The sequence below is a fragment of the Mastigoproctus giganteus genome, chromosome 4 (genome assembly GCF_048544385.1).
Source record: "Mastigoproctus giganteus isolate SK-2022 chromosome 4, ASM4854438v1, whole genome shotgun sequence".
Lineage (NCBI taxonomy): Eukaryota > Metazoa > Arthropoda > Arachnida > Uropygi > Thelyphonidae > Mastigoproctus > Mastigoproctus giganteus.
Genome location: NC_143578.1, coordinates 151,201,903 through 151,225,318, shown reverse-complemented (window position 1 = coordinate 151,225,318; position 23,416 = coordinate 151,201,903).

Genomic DNA, 23,416 nt, shown 5'->3' with positions numbered 1-23,416 from the left:
ATGAACATCAAAGATCTTCACATACCACCTATAATCTAAAATAAACGTTTCCCAATGGATTTACAGGATATTGTTAGCCATTATGACCTTCAATCACGTCATAGCAGCTGCTCACGTCCTTTGGAGAGTATTTGAGTCTAATATCAGTCTGAAAGATCACATTGTGTTTGACCAAATCAAACTGAACTCAATATACTTCCAGTCTGTCACAGAATGGTATTCATATTCTTGTACTGCTCCATGGAATGGGCTATTTTACATGATGAAACTGTATTAAATGTTGAATGATTGAGGACGAGGCTTTTCTTGAATAGTGGGGAGGGGAGTATGTTACTTTTCGTGTTCTTACTTTGTGCGCAGTTTCTTTTCTAATTACCTACTCGGATTAATTACTCAAAGTATCGCAAACAGTTTCAGCATTTTTACAAATCTGTGTTCTGTGTACCACACGTAGAAATCATATGATTTATTTGCATCGCACCAGGTACCTTCCAAGTGTCTCTGCAGCAACAGGTATGTAACTATTTGAAACGCGCTTTTTAAATTTTTATTTAAAAACCATCGCGTTACTTTGAATAATATCTGCATTTTATTCTATATATTTTATCATTGTTTGATTGTTGAACTTCACAAAACTGCTAGGTATATTCTGAGCCTTATTTTGACAGCAGCTTTCACCTCAATACTTTATTAAATTCTCATTGTTCCTGTCTCTTACATTCATTTTGATTTAATACGAAAATAATTCTTCCTAAGCATTTTATTCAGAGAATAATACTTAGGAAGCCTGACAATTAAACCAACTTCGCGACAAATGTGGGCTGAATAGGGCGCATGCGTGGATAGATCTTTCAAAAATCGACCGGAATAATAGCGGGTAATACTTTTCGGACAATCTCGGAAATCTGGAAGATAACTTAAGTAGAAATTTATTATTTTTATTGGTATTTAATGTCCAATGAAAAGTCAGTTGTGTCGTATTATGTGCGTGCGTCCTATCTCTCGCATTTCGGCAAACACTTCCGTCCAGACTCGCGACGAGGAAAGTCTTATTTGTGGCGATATATTTCATAAGGTCATCGCCATCCGCTTTTGAATATTTTATTTTCCTCGGCCTGTCTTCCTGATGCCGTGCAAAGATGAGATGGGGAGAGCAGAAGAGTTTAGTCCTAAATTTATAGTTTTGCAAACATCATTATCTGGAATTAAGTTCGCAACTAAAGGGTAATACATCAGTTTTATCGCCTCACGCACGTGGTCACGATGTTTACATGGCAAACCCCCAGCAACTGTGTACCGAAGCAGAGTTGCACAAATTCTACTCAAACTCCACGTCTTCCGTTATCCATTGAAAACGCTGAATATTTGAGCGGCAGACACGTACTGAGAGACCAAACGCGGTAATACATCGTACGCTACCATACGATACACGGAGGTCTGGCCGGATCTTGATAAGATAGCCGCTAAAAATTTAATTTTCCTATTTGTTGCTGACCATTTCGTGATAGACGGGTGGATGCTGGAGTTAATCTCGACAAGGGATTGTTGCTGTAGATTATTGTTATCAGGGGAGCATGACGATGTTGACAACGCTTTCGCTGCATGTGTTTGCGTGTGAGGACGCTATACGGGTAACGGCGGACGCCTGATTTATTATTTATTTACCTGTTAACGAATACAAGATAGTCTGTATGGGGAGGAACAACGAGCTTCGTCCGGGCCTTTAATCTTGCTTGTGGTGACGTAATCATGTGTAAAGGGAAAATAGTAGCGCTTTTCGGAGCACGTGCTGCCATAGAAAATAATTACGATCGTAGACAACGCGGATGGTATTGATCCTGTCTTTGAATCCGTAAGCTGCGAATTTGGTGACAAAATGATAACTTTTGTATCTGGGGTTTCTCGGCGTTGCGCGTGAGATTAATACAGACGCGCATTCTTTGTATTAAGAGAAGGCAGTTTCGAAAGGGGATATTTGGGCGTATTTGACTGTTAGCGATGCACTTGACGGGTAAATAATTTGGAGTTTACAGGCAATTACCGCTAACCCTAATCAGCAATGTAAAATATGATGACCACGCAAGAGAACCGATTATTCCAGCAGCGACTCGTTTCGAAATACAGCAAACGTTAGAGGAGCCATCAGACAGCTGTGATGGTAGCGTTTTGACCATCTTTGATATACAGGGTGTCTCAAAAATATTGGTACAAACGTTTAGGGGAGGTAGGTAACATCTAAAGGAATGTGAATCGCATAGGAACCCATAACTGGACATTTCACGGGAAAGTAGTAGCAGAGGCACAAGAAGCAGAAATGACACAAGACAGTAATTAGTGGCAAACATTTATTTGACTTAATATTAACAATGTAGTACGAGATGGATGCATTTCATGATGTTACAACAGATGCCTGAAGGTTCCACCATGAAACGCGATGCATGCGTCATACCGACGCAGCATGGATTGGCGGACATGGTCGAACACACCTGGAGTTTCTTTGACAGTTGCAGCAGCCCAGACGAGTCTCACCACGAGATCCATTTCCGTCTCCACAGGCGATTCATACACGATAGATTTGAGGGCCCCCCACAGAAAGAAATCAAGGCTCGATAAATCAGGTGAGCGTGGGGGCCAGGCAACGGGTCCAACCACGGCCAATCCATCGACGCCCAAACCCCTGTTCAAATGGTCACGAACATCCCTTCCATAATGGCCAGGCGCCCCGTCATGTTGAAACCAAATGTGGCGTCTCACATTTGCTGGAACATCGTCAAGTTCTAACCCTGGTAGAAATTGTTCAAGAAAGATCCGATATTTAGCGGAGTTCATCCGGGATGGTAACAGGTATGGGCCGACTAAGCAGTCACCGACCATACCTGCCCACACATTTATTGCGAAGCGATGTTGTGCCACATGGGGGCGCACACCGTGTGGGTTGTCGTGAGCCCACACATGAGCATTGTGCTGATTGAATAAGCCTTCCCGAGTGAAATAAGCCTCATCCGTTAACAAAACATGAGCTGGAAAATTCGTCTTGAACACTTTCTTGTAGAAACCACTGCGCAAAAGCCACACGTGCAGGATGATCTTGGGGGAGCAATAACTGAACCCTTTGGAGACGAAAGGGGTGTAAGGAATCGTTCTGCCAGACACGCTGTACACTGCAACGAGACACTCCTAAGGCAGAGGCAACGGCACACGTGCCGTTGCAGATAGTAGGATTATTCTGGTAGTGTAATTATTCTGGACGGCATTCAACACACTTTCTTCCATGGCGGGAGTTCGCGTCGAACGTAGTCTGCCTGCACTACTCCTGTTACCTCTAAATGACACATAATTGCACAAATTTTGATGCACACGCGCAAACAAACGGTTGTTCGGTACATGTCTGTCTGGGAAGCGTTCTCCATAAATTCGTTGAGCGGCTCGTCCATTGGCCTCTGCTAATCCATACACTAGGTGCATGTCTACCAGCTCACAGTTCGTATATCAATGCATGCTCTTCGTGCGGCGACTACCGCGCCGTTTACCGATTTACGGTGACGTTTCCGGTTATGGGTTCCTATGCGATTCACATTCCTTTAGATGTTACCTACCTCCCCTAAACGTTTGTACCAATATTTTTGAGACACCCTGTATATATAACTTTCAGCAAATACTTTATTTTATTATTCCTTTGTAAATGTTTTTAAACCTAAAATAAATTGACTCCAACCTGAATTAACTGATACTTCGGATTCGGAAAGAATTTTCCACATATCCGAATGATTATGCCACCCCTGAGGTATTAACGGTAAGGTGTACCAACAAATTTCACAAATAGTAAATAAATAAAATAAAACAATTGGAATTTTATAGAAGTTAAAAACGTGCTCAAAAGAGGCCTTTTTTAATGCAGCAAGCGATGATTCTTTTGAAGAAATTTTCAGCCAGATTTATTAAGAATAAAATTTCGATACAACGAAGAAGAAGAAATCTTTATTGCACAGTAAAGATGCAATAATGTGCCCGCCACAGCCAGGAGCTTGACAAGGTTATAGGGTAATATAAAAACATGTACAGTATAACAAAAGATAACATAACATGAAATTAACATAAAAACGTGGTATTAAACCATGCTATAGATATGAGTATATACATAGTTCTGAGGCAGACAGTACTCCAAAGTATATACACGTTCATATGTACAAAGCACATACAGTATGTTTATAAGTCACAATATTTCACAGGCGTGCATTAATTGTTCAGTATACGGTTTCACATTTTCTTGTGAAACAGTTTGCAGATAACTGATTGTAGTTCTTGCATCTGTGTTACGAAGAAGATGTTGAGGGGCAATCCAGCGCATTCGGCTGACCATGCGTAGAACACATTCGATGTGACAGTTGAACCTAAGGTTTGGATCGAAGGTTACACCGAGATCTTTGTGTTTAGTTACACTTGGAATAATTGCGCCCTCCAGTGAGGGTTGTATGAGTGTGGGACACTTCTTGAGAGAAAAAACCATAATAACGGATTTTTGGTGGTTCAGTTTAAGACCGAAATGGCTGAGATGGTTAGAGAGAGCATGATCTTATTACAGATTTCCGATGTGATTTCAGAGGAACGTTATATCGTCGGCGTAGGCAATAACATCATCTCTGTTACGCACAAACGGAATAAGGAGGGCGGTAAAAAGTAGTCCCGATAAAACGCCACCTTGCGGCACACCTGCATTGATGGATCTGGTATAGGAGAGGTTGCGATGAGTGAGGTACACTGTTCTATTCCAGAGGAGTGAGTGCAGAAAAGTAAAAACGTTGCCTTTTATACGGAAGAAATTGGTTAGGAGATTCAGAAGGGCTGAGATGTTGAGGCTATCAAAAGCAGCTTCGATATTGGCATAAAAAACCGGCATTTCTGATCTTCCCCGGCGCCTCCGTAGCCAGATGGGAAGGAGCAGCAGCACGCTTCTGGATTAGACCGGGGTTCGAGACCGTCATCACCAAATACGGAGGATGCGGAAAGGTCAGGGAATGACCACCGCATATTCCCGGAGCAATATGGCCATAGTTGCTAATGCTCCTAAAAACAAAATAACAAACAACAACTGATCTGGCCTCAAATGCATTTAAAATTGCCGTTTGTACTGCCAGAAGGTTTTTACTGACAGTTGATCTATTAGGGAGAACATAATGGAGTTGCTTTGGTGGTTGTGGAAGGAGATGGCGTGTTATATGCGGAAGAAGGACTTTTTCCAGTAGCTTTAGGAGAGTGGATGCAGTGGATATCGGTCTATAGTGCTTCGGTTGGCTTGGTAGTTGAATTTTAGGTAGTGGGGCGAGAGCGTATTTGCTCCAGGATGCAGGAAACACTCTATGAGAGAGGATGGAGTTGAACAAGTAGAGCAGAGGATCAAGAATATATGGACTGAGGCACTTTACGATGAAATGCTGGACTTTATTCACGCCAGCAGTGCATGACGGACGCAGCGAGGTTTGGAGGATTTGTTGGCGATCGATTTGAATTGAAAACAGCTCATCATCTGGACCAGAAATGGAGTCTGGTTGGTAGTCATATAGTTGTGTGGTGTTGCCTTGAAATATGGCTATATAGTTGATCCATTCAACTGGATTGAAGTTGGAATCTGGTTCAGAGTTAGGGGTAGAATATGGAACTTTCCATTTGGGTAAGGTCTTGTCAGTATATTTTTTAATGGCTTGAGACTTCAGTCTGTTAAACAGTTCTCTAGCTTTGGAGTACTGAATTCGGTCATATGCTGTACCAGACTGTTTCCATTGTTTATGGAGGGACTGCTTGCACTTGAAACTGTAATTTAGCTCCGAAGACTACCAAGCATTAGTTCTAGCAGAGATAGCGACCTGTTTAGCTGCTGAGAACATGGTCATAGTGTGCAACCACTAGTTAATATGTCCAGGGCCAGTTCCGGGTCTCTTGTTTCAAGAATTCCCCAGGGAATTAATCTTGCTGCATCTAGGCATCTGTTCGGTTGTAGGAAGGTGGGAGAGATGATGATCTTCCTTTTCACGTTGTTGGAGACATTAAAGTTGGACGTTGGGAGCTGCAATAGGACTACGATGGGTTCATGATCGGATTCAAAGTGAGTTTCAGGTGTAATGTCGACGTTACAGGAACCAGACGATAATGAGGTCGAGGCGATGAAGACCTCTATTTGGGCCTTCATTTATAATCCTGAGGCCACTAGGTGCAATCTTAGCCATAAGTGACTCATGAAAATTTTGGAGACTTGGCGGTAAATTGAAATCTCCGCAGATGAGGTGGATGGCAGATGTGTGGAGTGTATTTATAAGCCAGGACGCAATATCATTGATTGTCTGAGCATCGGGTGTTGGGGGTATATATATTGCACCGAGATCTAATAAGCAGGAGTTGATCTTGACTGTTACAATCGAACAGATTGGATTTGCTAGAGACTACATGTAAGAACTCAAGTCTGCTGGCATTTATGAAAACGGCCACACCCCCACCACAGGTTTGAGATCGGAGGTGAAGAAAGATTTGTAACCGGCAGCTTGGGCGGAGGCAATTGATTCTTGTTGTGGTTCCAGCCAGGTTTCAGACATGCAGATGACATCAGCCATTTGGGACAGGAGTATCTGTTCAAAGTGTCTCAAGCTTATTCCGAATACTGCGAACATTTTGATAAAAAATCTTGAGTGTAAGGTGACACGAAACCTTCAGGAGTGCTGATTCGAAGACAGCTGAGGGTGGATTTCATTGGAGCTGTGGTATTGCAGAGATTGATCACAGGTTTTCTCATCAGGGAATGTATAGGGCTCATCATCATGTGACCCTGGTTCCTGGATTTGGGACTTCTGAGAATAGGAAAGTCTATCATGGAGTCACGCATGGGAATTGTCTTGGTGAGAAAGCTGATTAACCATGGCTGGACCTGGGGTGATATTGGATTTAGGTTCGTAGTATGGCCTGAGTAGCGATCCAGACGGCCAAAGAGCAGTCGTTGATATGGAACTGAAATGCTGTGCATCGCACTCAACTTTGAACGATGTATGGAGGGGTGCTTTCTTAAGAAGTGTGACAGACATGTTAAGGTGCAGCTCATGCATTATGTATAATTCGATATCATCTGGAGTTGCATTTGAGGCCAGTTGGGAAACGAATAGACTTCGTCGAAGACGGGCAGTTGGCTGTGCATCGCCTGCAGCTTGGAGGTAGCCGATGTGCCCATTTTAAATGAATTGGTTCCAGTACATCCGAGAAGTTCATTGTAACGGGATTTTGGTATATAGTGAAGTCAGTGGGCTAATAACGAAAGACTGAGTTGAAAAATTAATGAAACTTTAATTATTATTAATGATGAAAGATTTATTAATATAAAGCTGTTTATTTAATATGTAAATAAAATATTAAAATTCTGTGTTCTTTCTGTTCCCGAAGAATTTTTTCTACCTTATGTTATTTACAAATGTGTCGGCATCATTTTTATTTTTTTTTTCACTGAACTAGAAAAGGATCGCCAGCCAATCATTACACTTGCTATGATTGCACAGTAAACGTGCTGCATTATCAACAGATAAAAGTTCTGTTAAATAGCTAAAGGCATAGTTTCTCTGCAAATTTGTAATAAAATGTAATAAAATTTGAATTTTTTTGATTGTTACAAATTTGTGCAAATTCGGCAGCCAGTATCACTTCAGAGGTCATTGTGAAACGATTTTATTTCTGGTATATTGCCAAAGTTATTGGCCGCCACATTTTGCCCATTTTTACTTGTTTGACGGATCTATTGCCATTTCAGTTAAAAATAAAGCCAGCCTGCTATCATCCTACTTTTCTTCTAACTCTTGTATTGATGACCTTGGTATACTCCGCTCAATACCTCCTGTAGTTTTCTGTCAAAAGGATGTCAGAAGAATTTTGTACAATTCTGATAACAAGAAAGCTCCGGGTCCTGATGGCATTTCTCCGCTTGTTCTCAAAACCTGTGCTCCTGAGCTTGCTTCTGTTCCACGTCGCTTTTTGACCTTTTTTTATCCACTGATTAAACAGAGTGCAAAACTTTTTTTTATCCAGTTCATTGGTGTTTTTCGTTTTGTTAGAAAATTTCTTCATATCCCACCAGTTCCTAAAAAAGGTGATAAATTCCTTCCATCCATTTATCATCCCATTGCATTTATCACAACTTTTTCCAAAGTAATAGAAAAATCCATTAATCGCCAACTCCTAAACTATCTTGAAATCTTCCATCTGATCAAATCTCCAGTATGGAGTCCATCAATGTCGATCCACTGGTTGTATTTTGGTTTATAGTACCATCTATGCACAAATTCAATGGAAAAGTTTGGTGAAACTCAATCAGTTGCTCTTGACATTTGAAAGGCTTTTTTTTTATCGTGCTTGGCACAATAGTCTTCTAAATAAGCTTCCATCTTATGGATTGCCAACTGTTTTTTTGTAATTGGATAACCAGATCTCACGGACCGCTCACTGGGGGTGATGGTAAACGGCTCTCTGTCTTCTAACTTCACCAATGCTGGTGTTCCCCAAGAGTCAGTTCTTTCTCCTACTCTTTTCCTCCTGTGTATTAATGGCCTTCTTCCATTGACTGAAATTTTATCCATAGTTTTTCTAATAATACCTCATTGCATTCCGCCTTCCAGTTTGAGAAACATTGCAAATATCCACTACCAATTCCTTAAATGCTGATCTCCAGGTAATTCACCAGTTGTGCAAAAACAACTTAGTTAATTTCAGTCCTAACTCAATACTCCTCTCTTACATCTTGCAAAGAGGATTCTTCTGCTCTTATGCTTATCTTCGATGACACTCAGATTTCTGGAAAAGATCCTGTATGTCTATTAGAAATAACCCTGACTTCTAATCTCTCTTGGCATAACAAATCACAAATATTGCTTTCTCTTCATCTAAAAAACTTCTTTTTCTGTTTCGCTTTCCAAGCTACTTTTCTTCTAAACAATTACTTATTCAGTACAAATCTCAAATCCACCCTACTATGGAATATTGTTCTACATCTGGGGGGTGGGTGCGCCCCCAAAACCTCTCTCAGGCTTCTAGACTTTATTCAAAAGAGGGCAGTTAGGTTAATTAATAACCCATCTCTTACAGTCTCTCTCTCCACTCTGCCTCTTAGGCTCATTTGTGCTGCATGCTTTTTTCTATAGATACTTCCATGGGCGCTGTTCTTCCGAATTGGCTTCTATAATTCCTCCTCCTCTCTCTCTCTCTCATCCAAAGTAGTCCGAATACGTGTTGCTACCAGCGAACGTCCATTTACTGTCTTACTTCAAATTCAGATAACTAACTTTTCTTCTTCATTTATTCCTTTAACTATCGTTTTCTGGAACAACCTCCCTTCACACGTATTTCCTGAAAATTACAATTTGCAGACATTCAAGTCTAATGAACCTTCCAAACCTTCAACCCACGCACGGTACTAAGTACAATAAGTTCTAATACCTCTCGTGCTTGGGGTTTTCATAAAATAAAAAAAAAAAAGTCAGAGGAGTTCAGAGATACAGAATACAAGAAACTCTCGTATTTAGCAGTCATGCGAGCTTGAACAGCGGTCACTCAAACCGCGTGTACTTATGTACCCTCATGCCTTACCACTCGGCTACGGCGGTGGTTGGAGTCAGAGATTTCAAGGTATTGTTATGTGTTCCGCTTGGACTTTAGAGGGGGACTAACCAGCAGAATCAAAGATTCTGCTGGTTAGCCCCCCTCTAAAGTTTGTTCCCGGTATTTAACTTACATGCACTGGTTCTATATTCTACGCTGTAGAATGTAGAACCAGTACATGTAAGTTAAATACCGGAACAAACTTTATCTTTTATCAACAGGATCTATTCTGAGTTTGTAACAGAATGGATCCTGTTCATCTATTCTGTCACAAACCCAGTGTACCCAGTATGTTGGTTGGAAAATATCTTTTTAGGCTGCAAAATAGGATGTAAGCTCATAATTCCGCGCATGCACCTGGAACCTTCGATAATATCTTTGTTATTGGGTGGACCGGTGATTAATTGCACGAGCACCTTTAAGTTTTACATCACGACGAGATGAATCCATGGAGATAATTCTAAATTTTCGACCTGACGGCCTTTGAAATAGTAAATCGCAAAACCCACCGCCATGTTGACCAACGAAGAATCAACCCGTACGAGATATTTGTCACTGTAGGTGCGAGAAGCAGCAGACCAGATTATAGAGGCGTAATGGACTGTGTGTAGCCAATACTGCAGAATAGATTTTTGTATTCATTTTCCCACGTCAGTCCTAGATTTGTTTGTATGATATAACTCTCTTAATAAGCCTTTATAACTTTATAACTCGATCCCCATTAATTAATTTTCCTGTTTGGTGGGATTTATTCCAAGCCCTGTTCCTTTCAGATATGTTGCCATTTCTTGGATTAGCCAGTGAACTAATTTTTTGGGCATGCTCATAAACGTCAGAGGTTATAAACATTTTATGTCATCTGTATTCGCTTTAAAAATTCTTGTTGTGTCAGAAAGGGCTCCAAGGCAGCTGCGAAAAGCAGCGAGGAAAGCACTCCTCCTCCTCGTGGTACTACCCTAGAGATGGTGAAGTGTGCTTAATAATTCTGATGTTGGATACTTATCGTTCTATTGTGCAATACAGTTTTTAGTATTTGAAAAAAAATATTAATATGAGATCCGGTTGAAATTCCTTTTGGTTTCCTAAAGCTGCATCCTTTATTTCCGTTAAATATAAATTAGATTAACGTGTTATTTATTTTTTAAACGTTTAATATGTAATGTTTATCTTTCAGTTCATCCTCAGTGTACTTATTTTATACACTTAACAAGAGTCATCACCTCATCAAAGAGCAAAACCAAAGGTGGTATGCAGTCGGGTTTTTACTTTGTTCAAACTGCTTGTTATCCATTATTCAGCCGCTTCCATATTTTTAATTTGGTTTGAGGGGAACCAAGGGGTTGTAAACCCCTTGGTTCCCCTCAAACCAAAAAGGTTGGTTGTAAAAAAACCAAACCAAAAAGATTGGTTGTAAAGTATATAATTACTAGCGGATTTTGAAATGCCTGTGACTTCTTGATTGCCCATCAGGCATTATACATGTCCTTAAGGACCTTCTTCTGGTCCTTGGCATTTCATTAAAAATCATCTACGAAAAATTGCTGCAAGCCTTTAGCATGAAAATTGGTAACAGGTCTGGACCAGCAGTCAATTGGTTCTGGAGGCTGTCAATCGCTTTTATAAGGCTGTCTTTGCAAAATGCTAGGTTATTCTAATCGTTGTGCATTCCGATAACTGATTTGGATTATTTAACCTTCTGAAGATCTTAATAAAATCATCTTGGTTCTGGAACGAGAATCAAGCACTGGTAATTATGCCTGAGTCTTGCTCATTTTCTTGAGTGAACTGCCCAAGTCTTGAAGCATGCTTCATACATTTTAACTTTGCTGCTATTCTTTTGACTAATGATTTTTGGTCGTCTTAGTTTTGTAATGACCATTTCTCTGCAGTAGCGTTTCTTCTGTTTCAAAACAATGATTGTTTTCTCTTCTAATGGATGATGTCTTCTTGGGTCACGTCCTTTATATATTTCTTAAATTATCTTTATTATTACTTTTATTTTTAAACATAAAAATTAGTTTTTTCCTGTTTGTTAATAAAGGTTAATTTTATCATGATTATACAGAACAACATTAAAAATAATGCGTATTAAAAAAAAAAAAACGCTGCCTTCCCTCCACTTCCCCGTTCTCTTGGAAGGAGTCTGGATTCAGCGCTACATCAATGTCTGGAATTCATTCGCTGCCAGCAATCCAATATCTTCTTTAAAATCGTCCTTCTCAGTTCCCTCGATTTGGCGAGCATTTTTACATTATTATCCCCCGTCTCCTGTAGCAGTTTCCCCCTTGGTGGAGGAAATGTAGAAGGAATCTTTCGAGTGCCCTGCGGAGCACTTACTGACGTTCAAAGAAAAGATCTTCATCGTTTTCCAAATGCTGTAATCCGAAAATTAAAAAAAAAAAAAAAAAATGGTCACTCCAGATAAATTGAAGACCACGCTTAGTTCTAATCAATCATGGCTTCCCTACTTGAATTAGATCTGACTTAAGAGATCGATGTTTTCACTCCAATTCCCGTCGGTTGCAACCCAGAAGCGAAATGGGTAATTTCTATAACGATTGCATTAAATGGTATTGCCGACTGAACATATTTTTTTTTATTATTATTCGAAGTATTTTTTCCCTTTTACAACTGTATAGTTTAATAAAGTGTAGATGCTTTTTCTCTTCGGTATATCGATGCTTTTCAAACGCGTACGTGTGGGGCAGAGTTTCTGATAGCTTTCTGGACACAATAAGGAAGCAACGCTGAACGAAGGTCTGTATTCATATCAAACAAGAAATTAGTTTATTGCGTGACCAAAATGTTCTTTAAATTATTCGTGGAATCAATTTCCTAAAATTTTTTGATAATTAAGTATTAATTTTTGCACAACTAAATCAAGAGATTCATGCTCCAGTATTGGTCATATGTGCGATATTTGTAAAAATCGCGTATTCAAACCATCGGTCTCGACTAGTGGCATAACTAGCGTGAGGCAGGTGCCCTGGGCCCCAGATTTGTAGAATGTATAGTATCTTATGTAGGATGGCACCTGAACGAAAGTTCAACTCCGCCTTTGTAAACTGTGATGATTATAGAGCACTGTAAAAGGCCAGAAATATGTGTAATATTATGCTCCTGCGGTGTATGCGTGTTGTTTAATTGTTTCTGGCCGTTTTGTCACCAGGCAGGCGATCACCTGGAAAGCCTACCCAGTGTCCGTCTACACCACAGGACGGTAAGCCACAACTACGTATGTGCCATGGCCAACCTCAATACCACGCACTGAATGTCCAAAGCCAGTTGGAACCATTCAAAAGGACTCCGTGCCAGCAAGCCAGCAACAGTGCGCACACACACACACAGTCATTCCCAGAAAACAGGCCAGCAGAAGAAGAAATAAAGAAGAAAATAGCATAAAGTAAAAAAAAAAAAAAGTCTTTATCCATGTCTTTGCCCACGTCTTTAACCAGTGTTGCCCAAAGTAGTCCACAAAGAGTACAGTCAAACAGAAGTAGTAATGTCATCCAAAAACAAGATCAGCAAGGCAGGAATAAGTTCTTTCTAGATATAATTCTGTTAATCTGGAGTGGTATCAGAAGTCACTGGTTGATACCGGTATCACTTTGCAGAGGAACGATTGAGTTGTGGAGAGTCTTGATAAAGGACGAACCAGAAAAATGCAGCATCTGTTAAAACCTTCGCCTGTTCTTTAAAAGCAGCATAATTTTGTACATGACGTCATCAGAACGACAGACGAGGCAACAGGTTGTATTATGATTTATGATGTGTTTTCAATTTGGTTGCTTGCATTAACAATGAGGTTGAAAGTCTTCCTGCGATTAAAAGCAACATTGCAGAAGGTTCGAAGGGCCTGGAAATTATTGATAGATATGAGTATCTTCTCACATCCAGAAGACAAGTTTGTAACTGTTGCCTTAAGAGCCAATCTTAGGTCCTCGTAAATGGAGCATTCAAAAAGGACGTGAGAAGAGTCTTCCGGCAGGTAGCCCACATCGACTGGAGACCGTATTAGCAAGTCTGAATTGGTAGAGTTTTGCGTTAAGCGAACCATGTCCAGTTAGTATGTAGGAGGTAAACAGTGAGGGTGAAAACAATTTTCTGGTGGATGGGCCCCAGATTTAGGGGACGCCATTTTATGGTTAAAAAATGCAAAAATTCCAAAAGGGCAATTTTCAAGGGGCGCCATTTTTTTATTTGCCCTGGGTGCCATCAATCCTAGTTACACCACTAGTCTCGACATTTACTAGATCAAAAAGTGGAATGAAGCAGAAGGTATACTTAATGTATACCTTAATGTATACTTCCATACCACTTTGCGCTGACTTTTGAAGCTGTTTATAGCAATTCTCACCCCACATAGTGAGAATCAAAATTCCCTACTAAATTAGCAATTAATTGAAATAAAACAGTTTTCCTTGTCCGGTGGACTTGCCGATAAAACAGAGCTCATTTTTGATAGACAACAATCCCATTAACAGTAATGAGAAATACACGTATACGTATACCTGGTTATTGTTATATAGTTCTTTATTTCAGTGTTTTCCACCTCAAGTATAAAAGTGGTCCGTATCTGAAAAAAGGTTGGGGACCATACTATATGAGAATTGATGTGGAAACATCTCAGTCTACGCTTAATACTTGATGGGCATAATCGAATGATTAGTAATCGAGAGATTTCAATCGAAATAATAGAATGGTTAGTAGTTACTAACCACTGATCATTTGATTAAAATACCATGATCATATCTGGTCTGGATCATATCATATCTATCATCTAATATCACAAGGAAACTAAAAGTTAGACCGTTATTTTCTTGAAAGCTGAGAAGAGAATCTTCAGAGAGGACAACACCAAGAAGGAAACTTTTTGAGATTAAATAGTGGGCTATGAAATTAAAATCTAAGAAAACAGTTGTTAAGAATATTCTATTCATTACTGATGCCCTTAAACACTGAATGTAATAATAATAATAATAATAATAATAAACTATTTTCCTTAAAGGTTCTTCTAGAATAGGAAAAGTTCACTGAAAGGATCAATAGGTGTTGTAGGGTTTTAGGCGCATCAGCTACTTCACCATATTACGCGGGCCATACATTTTATGTTTGTAAATTGATGTGTTCTGTGGTCTATTTGCTGTTTGGATGAAAAACCAGCGGTTCCAGGAGAAAAAAAAAACATTCTAACTTCGCCTTAGCCGAATAATTTCAGATAGGTTGTGAAAAATGCCCAATAAAAATTTTTCGCGTCATTGACGGGATTCTCTGGTCTTGTCTAGTCGGTGTGGGGAGAACGGTGATCATACCATCATGCGTGGGTACAAATGGGAATTTGATAACTCATTGGTGCCCATGAGGGCACCAGTGGGTTGTCAAATTCCCATGAACCCCTTCAAACAAGGGCGTGAGTTGAAGTTTTTGATTTAATCCTGCCATACATGGTATCCTTCTTATGTTCATCAATTCTTTGATTTAATCTACTACTGGATTCTCATACGAAGGTGGAATTACACCAGCATTGAATATAGTATATTGGGACTTCTGGGTTGGATAGGGGTTGCTTGATTTTAGATAGATGTTATTTTAAAGAAAGTGATCCTGTGTAGATAGTGTAAATATTGTGAGATTGGGTTGCTTTTCTAATCGTAGCATTATCCTCAGATGTAAAGTTTGATTAGCGTGTTAACTTGACTCTCGGACTCAACTTTATTTTATTTTCTTTATTTACTTTACTGCTAATAATTACATACCATATATTGTCCCATTCGAAATATTTTTTCTATCAATAGTGTGCTCTACGTAGATCTCGAACTATTTTCTGAATTCTTACCATGGATGTATGAAACATGCGCACACAAAGTTCTAGTTTACGAGAACTTTGTGTGTTCACTTAACGAATTTACACGTTAAGGCCTTTGAAATATTAGTACTCCATTTCTGGTTGATTTTCGCTACAACGAAAACACGCTGAGGAAAAGTTATTGTATTCCCAATACACAGTTCGTTGACAGCTCTGCTTATAGCAGATACTCTGAAGCCTCGCAAACTGTAGTCCTCGGGGGTCCTCAGATCTCAGGGACCACTTTCAATTAATTGTCGTCCCTTAATCAATTTAATAACTTGACCTTTGTCCTTGATCAATTAAATAACTTGTCCTTAGTTGAATTTAATTAATACAGGAACAAACTTGGGTCAACAGACCACAGTTTTCGTTCTGGATTCCTTAACTCTTTTAAGTAAATTTTAGAGAAGATGACTGGAATGTGGAACGCAGACTTCAGCAGAACAGTTGAAGACTCCCTTCATTGCTGTTGGGTGTTATTATATAAAATGAAGAAAAACAACAAGCCAAATAGACGTCACGTGATGCTTTTTTACTGTTATGTATAACAGTAAAGGAAATGTGCTGTCTGTGGTCACCATATCCTTAATTACGACCTTTAAATTAATGGAAAATGTATTTCCGTTTAACCTGTTTTCGCTTAACGAACGAATTTAAAGAAACACATCGCTTTTGAAAAACGCGGATCAAATCTTTTAAAATAGAGAGAGTTGAGTCGCGCAGGTCATGAAAAAGAGCGTACCACAAACTGAAAATTATTAATAAGAATTACAAAATACGTCACATCAAGAAAATTGATGTATAACAACAAGATTTAATTCTCTTACGTAGTGAAGGTGAGATTACTGTAGCTGTTTACTTCTAAATAGCGTCTTGATACGTGTTTCTTCAGTAATGCGAAGGATAGTCACATGCCATGCTGTATTTAAGAGGGCAATACACTGGACTTCGCCCGTGGTCTCTGCGCTTTGTACTATACAATTTTCGTTGGTACTGCTGGCACGTAAACGGTTACAGTAAAGATGTTTTGTAACCAAGGCAACGTTATAATAGAGTTCAAACTTATCATCGCAGAAATCTCTTTTCGAATTCAGAAAATCTGAGGCATCCACACCTCGTTCCTTCACGAATTACTGGAAATTGTGTTCCATAACCAGAAGGATAAAAGATACTTGTTGGCAATCGCTGATGTCACCGACCGGAGATTTTGTCTTCTCCGAACGTGATTTATCTTTTGATCATCCTGCCTATACGTCACATACACCTGCACATAGCTGTGGAAAGGGATCGGTGTCATCTTATTACTCACCGTAGTGTGGGAAATGCGACCGGTGCCTAGATGAGTTCGCAATAGACAACAAAAGGAGAATACTGTAGAGTTGTTTGCTCCATTTACAGGTTACAGTAAAGATGTTTTGTAACCAAAGAAACGCTATAATCGAGTTCAAACTTATCATTGAAGAAATGATAAGGGACACAAAATCACCCAGCCACGGTATGACTCCAGTCTAGTTATCATCATAAATAAATTAAATTAAATTTCAGTTTCTACTTCGGGACAACCACATAGGACCAGAGTAGTTCAGAAGTACAATAACATCACCGTATTTAGTTGTCACTCGAGTTTGAATCACGGTCACTCAAACGCGTGTATTTCTGTATTCTCGTGCTTAACTGCTGAATAACGGCAGCTGCAACGAACCATTTGCTGCTTTAGCATTAATTGGCAGTGTAACCATTTTGCATATTTCTTCCCAAATATCTTCGAATAAAGTTGATATCAGGGTTCCGTTAAGCAACAACGATCGGTGTTCGTGCCGTACACCATATCACTGATAACAATGTGTTTAGCTTGTTCCTAATGGTCGGTTTTAATAGATCCCCTGTCAGTAGATCTTCCAACATTCCAAGACAGGTTGCACAAGGCACAAAATTATCTTTGATCTATCAAAGTCTATTGCTGCATCTGTTCCTCCTTTAGTGCAATTGCTAGTTCAGCTTTGTTCAATTGCCAAAAGACATTCCATCGGATTCAGTTTTAGACGCCGGGAAGTCATGCGAATTGTTCAATTTAATTTCCTTCCAACCAGGTTTGTAACTGCTCGCTGTATAAGATGGAGCATTATTGTGCTGGAATATGGAGGTCTCATTTCGTTAGGAACTTCCTGAGTGTAGGCACTTTTTATTTATTTTTTGTACTAGGTAGTCCCAGCCAACTTTCCTTGCACCCCCACCACATATTTACAGAGTTGTACATTTACAACCACTGAACAACTTGACGTATAATTATCTTAGATTCTTTCGTTCTCAATGTAATATCCATATCACAATGCAAAACCATGAAGGTACTTGAAACTATAAAAGTCTCAACATAAGGTTGTGATGACCTCCAAGGATCCAAGTGACACTTGTAAGTCCACCACGAAGACTCAAAATCCTTAGTAGAAGTCCAGTCCAGTCTAAACCAGGAATTGTGGTCACACTGAAGAAGTCAACTTTGTTCTCTAAACTAAGGAATTCACTAGTCGTCGGAGACCTACTAACCAGACCAGGATCTGAAAAATATCCATAAACGTTCCCCACCTAGATGGGCTCGGACCCAGCATATATATATATATTTTCCCCCCCCCCCATTCCGCAGTGACTCTGCAGATCCTTTCGCTAGGCCACTGGCCCAAATATTGTTCATGCCCTAGTTTCACTTTCTCAGCTAATCTGAAACTTTGTGCAAATGGAATTGCTTGTATAATTACATGTACTTGTATACCCATTTTTTTTTTTTTTTTATGAAAACCCCAAACACGAAAGGTATCAAAACCTATAGTACTTAGTACCGTATATGGGTTGAAGGAGAAGTATGGGGGGAGGGGGGATGCCGGAAACTTTGCTCTAGAGACTAAACATGGATTTCACCACTTCAAGCCTCCAATAAGCAAAGTGGTGGTATTTCACCGGTTGATGAAAGTCATCTACCACCTATAAATGTACGCATATGCTCTCTTTATGAAAAAGTTTTAGAGGTATTTCTTGAAATCTATGTAATTGATATCCTACTTAACTTTGTCTCAATTGAAATGGACTTCCATCTCACTTTTCCATCTTAGGGGGGCTTAATTGTTCACGATATTTTGCCTACAAACAGGTCACCATCGCAGTAACTGTACTTCGTTATTGTTCTTGACCTACTTACAAAAGGCAATTGTGTTGATTATGATACGATCTGTATTTATGGCAGTGTGGTCAGTATAATATGAAAAGGTACAATCGTCAAAAATACGTGCCTGCTAGATTTAGATTCTAGGAAAGGTTAGGTTCATGTTCAATCGCCACTATCGTGATGAAATCCACCTCCCGAGCAGAGTTAGTTTGTCTTAAAACTCGTGTGGTGACTTTTCTCTGTAGGATATTTCTTTAAAATAAACGTTGATGAATCAGCTTTCTCCATTCTTGCTCCATAATAATAACCTCTCTAATAATACATCAAAACTGAAAAATAATAAACATTAAGCTCACTTGTTGCAACTATTTTTCGAACCGTGTTTGTAAGAAGAGACATAAATAAAATGTAGTGAAAGTGGGATACTTTGATAAGTGCACAATGGCTTGTCTACCAGCAAGCAGCCAACTGGGAAGTTAAATAACATTTAAGGAACAAAATTCCTTTTCCTGTAGTAGAATTAAGAAGAAATGTAGGACTCTGCCCATGATCTCAGTGGCTGGCTCAATTGATCACACTATTGGAAATGCGGATATATATAATCAGTGGAAGAAGGAAAGTGGAGATTTCGATTTAAGATATCGCATGTCTTCATCCCGTTGAAGCTGTACAGTTCTGACTACGTTTTAGGAATTTCCTCAAAGGAATTCATTCATTCAGAGCAGATATCCTTGAAACAGCAGCATATGGCAGGCGCCCCTGATTTCCATCTCACTGCTAATAAAATTAGGCTAGTATCTAGTTTCAACTGCAGATTTGATGACATAATTTGTTGTTACATTATATATGCATAATGGACTTTGATATGGATCTAATGTATAAAAAGCGAAGTCTTGGTGGAACCAAACTTATGCATATCGATTGCGTCCATAAACAAAAACTTAGGGGAGTTCACTGTAAGTCAGGGTTTCTCAACCTTTTTTTAATTATCGCCCTCAAAGGGTTTTTTTAGACTTTTTTTCCCTAATCGTCCCCCTCCCCCATGAAATTTTAAAAAAGAAAGCACTTTATACTTACTCTTTTTATTCAACGAAATCCCTGATCCTGATGCTTCTTAGCTAAAAATTCAATGTTCGGTATGATGTTATTAAGTTTAATTCTAATGTCTCCTCTTGAACATATATCAATTCTGTTTGTTTCCCTTGTTAATATTTTATGTACTGAACTAAAACCACTTTCAACCCTATAAGCCGTTGGAAACAAAAAAGTACTTTGGCCATTTCAGACCATGTTATGGAAGTTGATAGCTTAAATAAATTCAAGGCAGAACGAGACAAACATTTGGAATGAATGGATCAGTGAAATAGAAACTAATGCTGTGTGCCGACCGGGCTAGCCGAGTGGGTAAAGTACCTACCCGGCAACCCAAAGGTCGCGGGTTCGATTCCCGCCTCGGGCTTGGATCAAAGTACTGCAAAAACCTTGGGAGGTGCAATATGGCCACAGAAGCCGATGCGCCAACAACTATCAAATCAAATCAACTAATGCTGTATAAGCTTGCTTTCTTGCATCATGTGCCTCTACTAATTCTAATGCTATTATTGGATAAAGAAGTTTAGTTGTTTTTGATCTCCACAACTCAGCCATTCCACCTTTTTAGAATTTATATTTGCATTCTTCGTTACATTTTAATTCAATGAGTTCTTGAATTTCTGCACTAGCAGACCCGACATCGCATCCAGTTGGATCTAACATCCATGGCTTCACTTCAAAAGAAAATAAATCTGAAAATCTACTTTTCATTTCACCTTTTAAAGAACACAAATGATCTGAATAATTCTTAAGACCATTCTCGCTGAGAAATTCATTGTTGTTGTTGCTATGAAATTTAAAGACACAGGCTGCTAGGGCAATATTGTGTCTTTCTAATGATTAATAGGAAATACTAATTATATTGTAATATCTGTTATATTTTATGGTGAGATTCATTGATTTCAGCTAACCATACCATGAAATTGTTTTATCGTTAAATTGCTTTCAAATATTTCCAGTTTTCCAATGAAGGCTTTTAACACGTGTTTGCAGTCTATCACTGTAATTAATTTCCCTGAAAGTTGAATTCATGATACTTATTACGTTTTCGAAAAATTGAGATTGATATAGAACTGGACTAATGTTTTTTACAACCAGATGATGTGGGTGCACAATGCAGTGTACTGCAAGAGCTGCGGGACATACTGCCTTTAGGTGGGCTATAAAACCTTTGTGTTCCAACCATCGAGGTAGCACCATCCGCGCTACCTCGATGGTCGGAACACAAAGAACTATTTTCTAGTTTCATCGAACTATCTTCCTTTTACTAAATTTCTCACTCACTCCTAAGATAATATACATATTCGTTAAAAATCAGTTGTCTCATGGGAAAAGAAAACCAAATGAGAGAAATTAAATATTAAGAAATAAGATGTCGTTGATTAGGGTTGAACTTTGAAGGGCCACAAACCATTGTAATACCCATGATTTTTTTTCGCCCCCAAAAACCAGTTTTCGTCCCCTTCGGGGCCATATAGTCCCTGTTGAAAATCCCTGCTGTAAGTGAAGGCAACACCGACTCTAAAATACAAGAATAGGAATAGGTGTGTGCAACTTAGGGTGAGCCCGCAACCAATATTTAGCACCTTATAAAGAGTTATCAGAAATTCCTTATTGGGTGGAAGAGAACAAAACCGAATTTTAATTTTACTGTTATCAGTGTTCTTGGATTGTAAATGGACGCCCTTGCTAAAACGATGCTACTCAAGTCCATCCGAGTTCAGTCGTCGTTTTGGGTGGGCCATCGAGACGTGTCCTGCATGGAAGCTGGCAGTTTCCAAAAGGCGTCATATCAAATAATCGAAGTATCTAAAACACCTTAGAAGGAGAAAAAGTGTGCAAAGTCTCCACGTCTCTCTTTTCTTTTCCGTTTTATTCTCGCCCTTCACCTACACTAGTGTCGTTTCACCAGAAGCTGACTGTGCATTCAAATACGTTAACGTGTGGGGAGGGAAAACAGCTAATTCGCATTTGTAGAACATTTTTAAACGAACACAAAGAATGTAATTTTCAATGGCATGCATACTCAGTTATTATTGTAGACACTGGTAATCAAAAGTTGATCAACCGAATTTCCTCATACACAAAATCTTAAAAATTGGAACCATTAATTCTTTTAAATTCTAAAATTTTTCCATAGTTTAGAGAATAAAAGGATGTAATTTCTTCTCCAAAAGGATTTTTAATAATTTAAGAAAGTTTTGATTTTATTTAACAGGTCTCTGTGCACCCCTTGACGACTTGCTGATATTCTAAATGTACTATTTCAAGAGCAGTGAATATGGGTGTGTGGTCATATACGCCAAACATTTTATTTTTGAATAAATAATCTTTATTATAGATTTAGCCAGGAGAATCACATAAAAGGCTCGATGTAGAACAAGGTGAATTCTATTTAAAAAAAAATAAATAAAAACATAAAATGGGACTACCTTAAAAAAAAAACAAACAAAAAATAATCATAAAGTTCTCCATAGAGTTTAGACAAAGAAAAAGACGGCCCATTGTGTCCTATCAATTATTTATAATTGATAGGACACAATTCTGCGGTCTTCTACGGTGGTCATAATCCTACAGTAGAAGACCGCACTTGGAATATTGTGTCAAAGCATAGAGACAGCACTTAAAAGAGACACTGAGCCTTTCAAAAAGGTCTCTGACGAAAGAAATTAATTGGAAAAGCAAATGACAAGACTTCGATTATGTGGACTACAGAGCTTCGTAATCTTATAAAGGTCCTCATTGATATCTTTAAAGCTCTGAGGGGAGATTGAAAAATGAATAAAGATGAAATTTTCATGCATTATTAATGATACTGGAACTAGAGAACATAAATTCAAATTAGGGAAAAGAGGTTTACTCCAGATTGTAGGAAGTTTTCTTTTATGTGGTTGACAACTTCTGGGATACTTCGATATTCCGCAAATTGGGATTAAAAGTTTGTAAATAACAACGATCTAAATTTTTTATCTTCGGGTTAAGCATACACATTGCTCCAGGTAACTCTGGACTCCATGTAACCCAGCGTTATTTCATTAACTGTGTGTTATGTAAGTTAACTCCAAATGCACGAAGTGTTTCGTGATTTTCCCCCGTCTCCAAATATGTCGATTCACGAATAGAACTATGGACAAAACGTGAATTTCCGCTGAGACTTTATACGGGAACTGTTGCTTCCATCTAGAATTAAAATACACCATCATACCAAAATAAAACAACCACAACAACGTGTTAAAATTGGGGCTGCAGGCAGGCATTTTGATTTCTTTCGGCGCAAATTTCGCTCATGTTGCTAAGACTGCAACACACGCCATTGTTCACCTGTTTAGTTCGGATATACAAATGCAGGTGACACACGGCGATGGTCGGGATTCAACTCATTATATGGCAGTTATGGGGTGGTTTTAAATTAAGACCAGAGGATTACGTCAAGTAATTTAATTAAAGTGGAATTAGGTGGGAAAACGCTTTCTCGCGCTTCTATTTATCCCAGCCCATCACATGGATCTTAACTATCTGCGCTGCTGACTTCGGCCTTCTTAAGGCGTGGATAATTCGCAGGGCCCCACTAGAAATTCAGTAGAGACTTATTTCGTAGACTTCCACGCTTTTGCACGGGATCATTTGACACCGTGTTATGAATTTTTGAGCACATAACCATCAGCAATGATTACTGCTGGATATGTTATGTGGATAGC